Source organism: Chaetura pelagica, unplaced genomic scaffold (genome assembly GCF_000747805.2).
Source record: "Chaetura pelagica isolate M959 unplaced genomic scaffold, ChaPel_1.0 scaffold221, whole genome shotgun sequence".
Classification (NCBI taxonomy): Eukaryota; Metazoa; Chordata; class Aves; order Apodiformes; family Apodidae; genus Chaetura; species Chaetura pelagica.
Window position 1 is genome coordinate 1,647,718 of NW_009952533.1, and position 12,735 is coordinate 1,660,452.

Consider the following 12,735-nt stretch of genomic DNA (forward strand, 5'->3'; position numbering starts at 1 on the left):
GAGAGCAGGTCTTATGATGAGCATCTGAGGGAATTGGGGTTGTTTAGCCTGGAGAAAAGGAGGCTGATGGGAGACCTTCTTGCCCTCTACAACTACCTGAAAGGAGGTTGTAATGAGGTGGGGGTCAGTCTCTTCTCCCAAGTGACAAGTGACAGGATGAAAAGGAATGGCCTCAAGTTGCACCAGTGGAAGTTTAGATGGAATAAATTTCCCCACTGAAAGACTTATCGAACACTGGAATAGGCTGCCCAGGGAGGTAATCGAATCACCATCCCTGGAGGTATTTAAAAGACATGTGGATTAAGTGTTTAGGGACATGATTTAGCACTGAACTCAGTGAAGTTATGTAAATGGTTGGACTTGGTAATCTTAAATGTCTTTTCCAAACAAAATGATTCTGTGGGTATTCCTCTATCCCTTCTGTTTCTCCATACATTTAGAGAAGAAAATATGAATTGCATCTGCATGAATATGAACAATGACAGTCACCTTGATGGGGTGGGGGGAAAGTGTTCAGTTAGCTCAGAGGTTTAGGTTTCAAGCAAGGAAAAGGACAGCTGAGTTGTAAAGACTGTGTACAGCTGAATATCAACCATTATTCTTAGCTCTGAATACTATAATCTGAGCCTGAATAGTACCTTTCACTCTAAGAGCTGAAGTAGCTTGCAGATATTAACAACTTACCTCCCTCACTGATAGAGACAAGAAGGATTATTATTGCACTGAGGATTTGGGGCAGATTGAGATACCAAGAAACTAGTTTGTTCAAGGTGGGGAATCAATGGCAGAGTGGAACAAAAGCTGGGAGGACAGCGTGTCCATTGCTGAATCCTTGCTACTTCTCTGAAAAGTGTGTTCAGAAAAAAGGCATTCTTTCCTATTCTTACACAGCATGTCTTAGATTAAATAAAAAAAAATACTTTCTCACACGTCAGACTGTAATAAGGGTCGTGTGAGGTATAGGATGACCCTTGCTGGCCAGCAGGGAGGGCTTTTTTTCCATGTATGACCTGGACTGTGCATTATAGTCATTTACAACTTCGTAAAATGAGTGCAAAATGGGCACAATGCACTGTGACCACAGCATTTTCACTTACTACTCAATGAGGTGGAAGGCAAGGTCAAGCTCTTTTAGAATTGCAGTTGCTTTTTAGAAATTGTTTTAGTTTTTATTGCCGCTGTGAGGTATACCAATAAAGCCAACCTAAGCACATAGGAATTTCAACTCTGAATCTCCCCTAAAATGTTTAAATTTGCTTTAAACTCTCACTCATAAGGAACATAAAGCCTACACTGCTGTGCTCTTTCTAGGCTGTTGTAGGGTACTGTTGTGCTGCTCTCACACCCGGTCAGCTGAGGGCCTGTAATTGACCTCTCAGTATAAAGTAAAGAAAATAGCTAGTGCCAGGACTGTCCTCAACCTTCCTTGGTTTTGGGAGAAAGACCAGGAAAACAGAATGCCAAGGAAGGCACAGCCTGTTCCTGTCGGTGTTTAAATGGCAGAGGTTATGGCTGGCCTCAGTGCCAAAGCCTCAGCTCCACAGCTTGACATTGCTCTTAAAAACACCTAAACAGGCAAGGGCAGTCCATTGGCCTACATTTCTGGTTTGTCTACACTTTATTATAGTGCTCCTGAACAAATCTTAATTACCACATAGGCATACACTTAAATAACAGTGCGTAAGTAGGCACATATGTATGCACACAGATGTGTCTGTAAGTATTTTCTACAGTTTTCCAAGTCCAAACTTAGTGTCCATTGGCTCTGCCTGCACCAGCATTTAATGAACAATAGGTCTGTGCTTTGCAAGAATATTGCTTTCATAAAAAATTATGCGTTAAATGAAATGTAGCTCATTAATTTTATTTCCATTTACAGTTCAGAGAAAGGTAGAGTCAAGCAGTGCTCTTTTGATGGAAAAAGCCAAATAGGTTGGGAAAATGCACATTTCCAAACTTTGAGAATCTGCTTGCAGACTATGGGGAATATTAAATAACATGCATTTATTGGAAAGGTCTTGATGGAGTATTTTTGAAAGCTTTTGCCTGACATAGTCTCTGCAGTTAAGAACCCAAGCACTTTTAGATTTGCTTCCTTGGGATGGAGTCTTATCATACCTCCCAACAGCAGCCTATTTTTGCAGAGGGAAAGAAATGTTAAATGCTGTGACTGCTAGGCTGGAACTTAGTTCAGCTAGTTCAGGTTTATGACCTAGAACGGAGGTAAATGGCCAAACCCGATCAACACCCCATTAATCTAAGGATGATCAAGTAACATTGTATTTGGCAAAGCCACAAATAACCATGTAATAACTTTGTAATTCTATGGTAATTTCTTACACATGGTTATTGATGCCCTGTAAAATAGCGTGTTACCAATAATCCCATATTACCTCTCTGCTCTTAAATATAAGGTCACTGACAGACCATGACTGTTTAATGTACTTTCAGTCTCAAAGAGAAATCTTATACAATTGTTATAAAAATGAACCTTAAAGGGTGACTCTTTTTGCTCTTCTTTAGTTTTTTTCCTCAGAATATGTCACATACACATCCATGGGACCTTAGATAGTTTTGGGGGTATTACACTAAATTTATAGTTAACCCTTCCTTTCCACTTTTCACCTACCTGCAGTTAGGGTTTTAAACAAAGATTGTGTAGGCTGCACCCACTTTCAAAGGTACAGCCTGAGGACCTCTTTAGTGAGGCAAGTGACTCCAGTACCAGGATTCAAACCACCCCTAAACTACTCAAATACCACAGTACTGGATCATGCAGCTTTGGCTTATTTTGAGTGTCAATCACTGGTGAGATAAGAAAAGCTGGATGTTCCCCTTCTAACCTCCTGTTGTAACTACACCTGGAAACCAGCTGAGTGACAGCAGGACCTAACAAGAACAGGGGAAGCAGGCACAGAGACTTGCCTAAGAGATAAACTAGTGTGCTGCTAAGTTTGTGTGTCTCAGCCTTGCACATGATTTGATTTAAAGCAATTGAAATTGTTAATGTAAACCTTTCTTTTCTTCCTGTGTGCAGAGAAACCTGTATTCCTGCACAAGTTTTTCTATGGAATAATTTTAGGTCTTTCTATGTAGTGGATCTCAGTCATACTGTATATTTTTTTCCCTTCATTCTTGTCAGATAAAAAAAGTGAAAGAAGAGATTAATTCTAAATTTAATCCTCAGACTTAAATACTCCTAAAATTACAAAACATTTGGAACTGAATTTATTCTGTATTTCAGAGCAAACCATCTTGTCTTGGTAAACTAGATTTTGGAAAATGTGTATCTAGAGTCAACTTTGATTTGGCAATTTCTGTGTAGCTTTAATCAGTACTAGCAAATTAATTAGCGATATGGCCACAGAAATGGGTGTGAATTTTGCCATGGGCTGCAAGAAGATCAGGCTTACAGTCAAGAGCCATGCAGCATTCCCACAGCTAAGGCAGGTCTCACAATGTGCTGGGCACCCCAGAGCAGCGACCACCACTCAGCATCCCCCAAGCTTCAACCTTTAACAAAGCCACAGTCTGAGGCAAGGAAATGGTTACACACTTTAAAATCTCATTTTATTCTTTCACTTACGTATGGTTCCGAGATTGTGAAAGTTACTTATATGTCTGTAATTCATCAGGGCTGGTATGTTTTGTACAGCAGGGCAGCAAAATTTAATTGCAATGATTATCATTCCTACAGAGAGGAGATGTGTAACTGGGGCTTTATAATGCTCTCTAAGAAGCTGTTGAGGACAAGACCGGGTCAGGCTTTTTAGAAAAACAACAACCAAAAAAAAAGTGCTACAAGATGGAAGATTAATCCGAAGAATAGCAACCTTCCCCTGCACACAGACAAAAGCTCTTAGTCCTCCAGCAGGATCCTCATGTGAACACCACGAGCTGCAGCCCCACGGAGCCAAAGAGCTTAATGATTCGCTTGCAAGGGGGACTCGTTTGCAGGATCAGGCCCCCAGCAGCTTCACATTCTCTTTGGCATGGGTGGAATTAGCATATGACTAGGCTTCCTTTCACCAATTGTGATTGTCAGGTAAACAGAAAATAGAGCCATCTGTGCCTAAAAGTAGCTGAGAGATCCCGGGCTTATAAAGCCTCTGGAAGCCACATATCGTGGGCTGAGCTGGGTGCTAATGAGTAAGAGCAATGTCTCAGTCTTTGGCTTGACACGATGTTCTTCAAAATACACTTCTGAATGTAATTAGTTTTTAGAAGTCTGTTTATGTATTCTGTATACAGCTGTGGAGCACAAGGAATCATGCGGTTTCTGTGACCTTTTGTTGATCCTTGCAGTGTTTTCTCTGATGCTGCCTTTCATCCATTCCTTTCGCCTCTTCATGTTATCATGTGCGTTGTTCTCATCCCTTAAAGATGCAGTTTGGGATTCAAACATTCTTTTAAGATCTTCTGTATCTTCAGTACCAATAAGAAATCATAAAACAATTTTCCAGTGTTGCTGGCTGGGATGTAGCTGGTGTTCTCCATGGCATGGAAATCCCAGTTGACCCTTCGAACTGCTGTCAGCATTCATTCTTTGCACAGACTCTTATTAAACAGCTTTTGACCTGAGCATTGGTAGACCAGAGAGCATCACACAGCCTGTAGACCCTGCTCATAAAATACTCAACTGCAGTCATTGGAGGAGATGCTTCTTGCAACCCTGTGCCAGGCCAGTCTGTCGGGACGTTGTTGTTTGGAGCTGTGTGGTTAAAGCTTCCCATGGCTGCTGGTCCCTTGCAGAGTGAGAAGGAAGCACGTTTCTCAGTTTAGGCCAGGTGCATGAATGGCTTCTGCCAGTCGATGCCTACCTGGACATCCCTGGCAAGAGGAGCTCTAAATCTGACGTCCTTGGGAAGGAAACCTAAGAAAGCCATGTTAAAAGTGCCCTCATAATCCACCAAACTCTCTCAACTAGTGGCCAGCAGATTTGCTTATGGGAAGATGTTAGAAAGGACACAAATCTACTGCCACACTCCCCAGGGAGAACTCTACCCTTGGGCAGACCTGGGCTGTGGGGCTCTACTCACTGGCAGCAGTGCCCAGAAAATACTGCAAACATTTTGCATGAGATTGTTTGGTTTTACTTTGCTGTTTTGATCCTTTTTATATCCCCTTCAAGACACAACTAGGTAGTTCAGGGTCCTTTTCACTGCTCTTGAGTACCAAGACCTGAATGTCAGTGAATTGTTATGGTCAATGGCTGTATCCATAGCCATGGTACATGGGGCAAAAGAGAATACTTCCCAGAGGATGAACCCATGTATGCTTAAGTTCCTTAAAACCATGTTTGGAAAAGTTTTGTGGTTCTTTGGTTATTTTACTTAACCACTTACCTTTGCTGATACAGCAAGGACCAGAACTAATCCTTTGAATTATTATATCACTTCAGTGTTTTTTCATCTCCAGACAGGAAATAGGTACGGTACAATGCAATTTCTCACCAACCAGCAACTGCTGTCTATCAGAAGATTAATGATTACTTTCTCTAGCAGCTCTTATATTTGAAGGGGGAAAAAAATAAATAAATGTAGCCACAGAATTTAAGAGTAAACTCAGATGTTAGATATGCAGAAATGTTGACCACTGTCCTCCCTCCTAAGACCTGTGCCAGGAAACCTATGGGAGAGGTTAGTGATTCACATGGAAGCCTAAGGCTTATGGTTCAGATTAGAATCACTGAGGTCATTCTGCTGGGCAGAGACCAGAGTACTGGAAGTGTACTTGGTGAGCTCTTGGCCTAAAAAAACCTGGAGTCACAGAATGGATTAACATTTCTGTTAATTATAGATTAACATTACTTTGCTCATATGTCTGTTTCTTCTCTTTAATACTTACCTGGCATTGAGCACATTTTACTCTGACCATTGAAGGAAAAACATCATTTTTATTACCTAAAAAAAGGTAGGAGGCTTCAGGCAGAACACTATAATCAGAGAAGAAGGTAAAGAATCAAACAGAGCTTTTCTTTCATGTATTCAGCCATATTCCAGAAATAAAACTCTTACTAGGAAGAAGCTGCTAAATGCAGATTCTTTCAGACTTTGGTTTTACGTGCATATTACAAACTCTAAGCATCCTTCTTGTTATTCAGATGTTGACTGTCTAACTGGTATTGATCCTTTTGTCCTTGTCCTTGATTTCCATTCAGGCTACAAAGCCTTTACTGGTAGTAATTTAATTTTCAGGAATGTCCCAGTGGTAGAGGTATCATATAAAGCCATATCTAATTGTGCATGCTGTGTTCAAGAAGAGAAGATGGCACTTACCTTCAACTACTGTGCTCAGGTTCACCCACAGGTAATTTGAGCTATGGTAGAAATGAAGGGTGAACCTCAAGGCTGCTCTCATTTGTATTTGAGCTGCAGTGTACATCAACAGGGAGCAAAAGAAGGCAGGTGCAAATTCTGGTCTCTTGCATAGATTCTGCCTCACAAGAGAGATTCTGTATGGCTCAGGTTCCATGTCAAGCTTTTGAACGTGCAAAGAAGATGCAATTTAAAAAATCTATTTCTTATGCTACTTTTCAGGTTTGTGGAGTCATTTGGATTTAGTAAGTCCATTTTCTTGTGTAGTTGTCAGTAGGATCATTTGCTGGTATGATTACTACTGGCAGCAGCACTTAGTGTTTTTTTCTGCAGCTTCCATCCCTCTTCCATGATAATCCCTTGTCCTGTCACTGGAAACTAGCCTTCTCCCAAATGGAAAAGTAGCTGCTCAACTCTCATAAAATGGATAATGTGCATTCTGTTTGAGCAATCACTGAAAATTGTAAAATATGCATTTAAAAAATTGTGTTTCCCAAGGAGAGGAAATAACTGTGAATGTGTTGTTTATGTGTGTAAGCCACCTTATTCTGAGGAGTATACCTGTGCATGAGGCTGTAGAAAAGGTTCTTAGCCCCATAGGATTTAAAACTAGCTTCTAGACACTTGCAAGCAGGGAAGTGCTAATTTAAAGCCTTTTGATGTGGCACAATTCACTTCAATATGCAGAGGTGAGGGCAGAAAGAGAAGGCACCAGCCCCCTTGGAGGGGACAGCATTCCAGCACCAACAATGTATTCATTGTTCTGCCTGGAGAGGCTGGAAGCAGCAGTGACCCCAAAGCAGTCCCTTTGGAAAAGGAAAACTGCTTTGTAATAATAATTGTTCCTTGAGTTCAAAAGACTAAGCCTTCCCCCAAAAGGAATGAAATTATTACAAATTCACAAAACAGCTGGTTGAAGTTGAATTAAGATGTCAATTACACAGATAAGGAAGAAAGAAATGGTGTCTTAAAATGCTTCAGAGGAAGGGCTACACGTAAATGTGTTTGGTTTTTACAAAAATAGATCTATTGGGCTAGGATCGGCCCAATTGATGTTTCTCTTTTGTATGCCATTCCATCCTTAAATGCTTTCAGTTACTTGAATAACCACAGATTTCTCTGAATGAATAAACCCTCCTGTTCCTTTTTGAAGTGTCTGAAAGTTTGATCTAAAACATTACTTGATCCTCTGTATCTTTCTTGGGCAAATAAGTTGTTCAGAGACCAATCAGCGTGTCATGTTTATTTTATCACCAGCAAAAACAAGCTCATCCATCATCTTCCCTGAGAAGGGACAACTTATTTATTCTGATAGATAATGAACCTTCCTTCCTGTAGTTAAAGGGGTGCTCTTTGCTCCACTTAGTGGGTACAAAACTTGGTGGGTAAAAACTGAAAAACTCAAGATACAGCTGAAATTTTAAATAAGGCATAGCATTCTGACTGGGGGGCGGGGGGGGGAAGGCAAGAAGCTGTTTTGTTTTGTTTTGTTTTCCCTTATAAGATTTTGTGATCCTTTGATTGATGACTACTAGGAATGTGTGAAGGGTGTATTTCCAGGAAGAATTACAGTTAGTCTTTATTTTTCTTACCACTGCTCACATCTGTGAGTGTGGCAAAGTTACTCGGCAGAATCCTGTGAATCATCAGTACTTGTGCACTCAGGATAAAGTTCTGCATGAGAAAAGGGAACAGTAACTGTTGAAGCTTTTTAGACAAAGTGTTCCACATGTAAATGCTCTTTCCTTTATCTGGGTGGGCTTTGTCTGTGTCACAGAATGGGGTTAATAGCAGGCTTTCTCTAAGACCATGCAGTCACTCAAGGGTGAGCAATTTTGTATTAGGAAATTTCCAAGTGTAAAGCTGAGGGGAATGTGAATGATATGTGATATCCAAAATAAACTGGGTTATCAGTGCTGCTAGTAGGATGACTTATTTGTGGAAGAGCACTGGCTTTGTGTGTTCTCACAACTTCCAGCTCAGGTAAAGATACGGGCTGTGTATTGAACAAATATGTTAAGTAACTGTAGGATTCTCTGCAGCCCTGACTTCTCAAATAAGAAACCAACCTGCAAATTTTACACTCTGTTACCAGCTGGCAAATGGGAGATGATCCTGTCATATAGCGCAAAGCAGGTGTTATTTTGTATCCTGTCAAGTCACCATTTTTAATTTGCTCCTAGTAGATTGTCACAATGACCTTGCCCATGAAATCCCTTTCTAGAGGGAACCTATTTACTTTCCACTGGCTACATATGTACTGTATTGACTCAATCATTTGCTTCAAAACGTGTGCTGCTGGTTAATGTTTAAGTGCCTGTTAGACTGATTTTCCTGTTTTCAGTTACTACACTTTGTGATATAAAAGTAATTCCCAAAAAGGATGACTGTGAAGTTTGTGACTGTACTTAAATCCAACTTCAGTATAGATATAGCAAAAAAAAAAGTTTAGGGGTTAAAGTTTAGGACCTCTGGGAACCACAGTCTCCCCAGCTGTTACCACTGTCCTTGGTCATCTGTTGCTCGTGTCTTCCTTGGTGCACAAGGTTTTGGTGTTACCACGGAGTTGAAAGCGAACAGATTCTCATCACTTGAAAGGCACAGATGTGGCATGGAACAGGACAGCAAACTCCCTTCTTGGAGTTCAGTCCTTTGGTGCATAAAATATCTGCGGAGCATTGAGTTCAAGAGGTTAACAGCGAATGTGTAGTCCTTCAAATGATTATACCTTCACAGCACTAGTATATGGTTTGGGGCTTGTTTTGATTTTATTGTTGTTGTTGGGTTTGTTGTTGGTTTTGTTTGGGTTTTTTTGTTTGGTTGGTTGGTTTTGTTTGTTTGGCTTTTTTTTCCCCAACACAAAATGTGCTGGCAATACGACATGCTTCTCTGAGCTGGCACCTATTTTTAGCCCTCAGTGCTCTACCCATCACTGTCAGTGTCATCCCTCAACAGACAGTATCTTTCATGGATAATATTCTTCCAAACTCTGCTGGGAAAATAACTTTTTGAATTTCATTTGTGCTATCATTGGTCTTTCCCTGAAACAAACTGTAGACTAAAGAAATTGTGAAGGAGATTCAAACTTTATACCCAACAAAAAATATGTTAGATAAAACAGGTGCTTCCTTCACATACCTGCATTGATATTCAAATTTTGAGTGTGGATGGTCTTCAACTGATATAGAAAATAAGGTCAGTGTGAACAGCAGAACTGAATGTATGGAAAATCAATTCATCTAGGAAATTCAAGGAAAAGAGTTCCCTTTCGTATTTGTTATCTGCTGGAAAAACTACTATGATACTTGAATTAGAATATCTTACTCTATTGAGTGCTGTTAACGTAAGAAAATGAAAACTTTGCCTCAGAGTAGATGGGGGTGATGGAATAGTAATTCTTGATTGGGTTCATGCTGCTATTTGTAAATACACCATAGCATTTTTCTTTCTGTGTGCATGGCACATTCCTAAACTGTAATTGCTAGACTTTCCAAGTTTCTCTAGCTGCCAAATCCCCCACTGTGACTCTAGCAGTGTTTTGCATTAGCTGTACTGAACAGTAAATATTACAAAGAAAATAACCAACAGTAAGTATTCTGCTAATGCATTTAAACCACTAACCCCCTGAAATAACTTTTGACCAGTAGTATATGCCTCAGATTTCAAGGCTATTTACAAATTAAAGAAATCTTTTGTTATTATAGTCATTACTCTTAGTCCACCAAGCATTGCAAGCTCTGATAGTATTTTTATCTTCTTGTACCGTATGTGCAGTATTTGAAATGTTAGCATCTCTCTTTTGTTATTTGCTTAGCACATTGAATATTGAAACTGCACTTACAATACTGAAACCTCCAAAATACAATGCAAAAGAGAAGAAAAGGCTTCCTGTTGAATAAAATAAGAACAACAGAAATCTGTTGACGTAGTCCACTGAAAGAATACACTGCATGAAAGGAAGTTCAGCAAAATGAATGGGCACCAATGGTTGGCAACATCCCAGATTTTAAAATTAAATTCTAACTTAATTTACTTTGGAGGGAATGAAGAGATAAAACTAAAGTTATTCTACTTGCAGTTAGGAACACTGCACTTCTTACATGCTCTTAAAACTTCTAAAATCTCATTTGAAGAATGAATATTTCTTGTAATGGGTTTTTTTGTGTTGTTTTTGGTTTGGTTTTCTGTTGGGTTTTTTCCTGTTTTTTGTTTGTTTGTTTGTTTTTATTTTTAGTAAAGTGACAGCGTGTACAGCATTAGGTTATTGGATTTTTCTATATTTCATTACTTTAGTAATGAGTTCTAAATGCTAAAATAAATTACAGTGGCATGAACCATTGTCCAGAATATGAAATGAAGCTGTCTAAAAAGGTATGAAATACCATATTTCTCCAGAATTTCTATTAAGACTAAGGTGACCTAGGAAAGGTCGAAAGAAAATAATACCAAATGCCACAGGTGTCATGATCAGCCACTGCAAAACTGAAAAATTTTGACTGGAAAGTCACAGTGAGTGTTGGAGATTGTTAAACTGTAAGTGCATCAGTAATGACAGGGGTATTGGTTAAGATCAGGCAACATATTTCTCAGAGTTTGAAGTACGGACTAAATTTGCTCAAGGAAAATGAGTTTTTTGTCTGTGCTCTTTCAATTAGCTCTTTGCAGAGATCAGGAAGTATTCTGTGGATATACAAAATGAGCTTGGAAGAACTATTTTGAATTAGGAAGATTGATTTGGTAATGACAGAGCTTGCTGAGGATCAGAGAAGTGTTCTTAGTCATGAAGAGGGGCTTGGGGTTTGGAGAAGGCATATAAAGCTATACTGATTGAGGAGGGAAAAAAAAAGAGGATTAGACCTGCACAATAGGAAACGAGTTCCTTCTGTGGAACTGTTTTCAACATGCTCAGTAAGCATCCAGTGAAATGCCTATCTGAGCATGCAGAGCACTTGCCTTTCGGTTACACGGCCACCACGTTACCAGTGAGCTGCAGAGAATGTGCCTGCTGTGAGAGCCTGCAGCTCAGGAAGGGTCTGGAGTCCTCATGCTTGAAACAAAGTCAGGTTGGAAGAGGCAATTTTCCAAAAACAAGGAAGAAAGGTGTTCTTACCTCCTAAGCACTGAGTGGAAGTTTTCATTCATCTTTTGGACCTTCTTGCAACAGGCAGAGACTATAACAGGGTTTGCTATGTCTGTTTCTAAAACACTTTTCCTGGAATGCAGTTTTTGTCTCATAATGAACCCCAAACAAAATAACCTATGACTTTTCCCAGCAGACTGTAGTATAGGAACATGTGGAAGCCAGATCTTCCACTGTGCAAAAGGCAGAAAGCAAGAGGAGTTGTTTATTTTTTGGACTGTGTTTGGAACAATGAATCTTAGTGAATACATAGAGAGACAGAGCATGATACTGAATACTTATTTTCCTCAACCCTGAATTTGTTTCTATCTTCTGAAATTACATTTCTTTCCTGCTGGGCTGAAACAGCAAGGAATGGAACTGAACTTCGGCAGCTTTAGTGAGAAATGGTTCATGGTTCAGCTGGGAATTGGCAATTGTCAGTTTAATACTCTCTTTCAGGGCGTACTGAGTTTAGGAGAGCTACTTACTCCCTATTTGTGTAATGCCCTGCTAGCACTACACTGTTTCAACAAATCAAGCCGGTTAAGTGCTCTGTTTGTGGGCTGAAGATGACAGGTTCCACAAAAGAATATATAAGTAATTAGCACATCCAGACACAGAGAATGGCAGTGGTGGTGCGCTCCCCTTCTCTTTTATGTGAGCTCTGTGTTCAACAAGTGTATCATTTACTTTTAATGAAACGTTGTGCTGCCACACTTACGCCGTGTGCCAAGTGACTGGGGGCAACGCATCCCCCAAAAGCCCTGTGCATTGTCAGCTCTGACTCTCCCTCGCTCTCTTTTAAAACAATGTTGCATCTTTAATTTATTACCACTTCTCTGCACTCTGGGAAAGCTCCTGTAAGTGTGGGTGTCAATTTCCAGGCTCAGCTCACGCTGCCTCGGGATGCTGCAAAGGAGTTTACTTTATAAGGTGAGCTCAAGCACTGCTGTGAAAGTCTCAAGGTCTTTTTTCATCTGCTCGGGGTCAAGTGTTAGTATAAGCTCTCCCCTGCCATTTGTGTCTCAGATCCCCTCACGTTGCATGATGTACCACATCGCAGGGAGATTCTCTCCTGCCACTGTTGTTCATTTCTGCCAGCTGCAGCACCACTGTTTTCTGCAGTCTGCATAAGATTTAGGCTTGATTAATCAGTCTGTCAGTTCTTTATCTGGAGTGAATGCCAGGATGGCTGTAAGACTTCACTCCAGTATCTGCTGATAATGATATGACATTTGAAATGAAAATGGCAAGGTTACATTTAAAGATTGTAGCAGAGTCTGACTAAAAAAATCA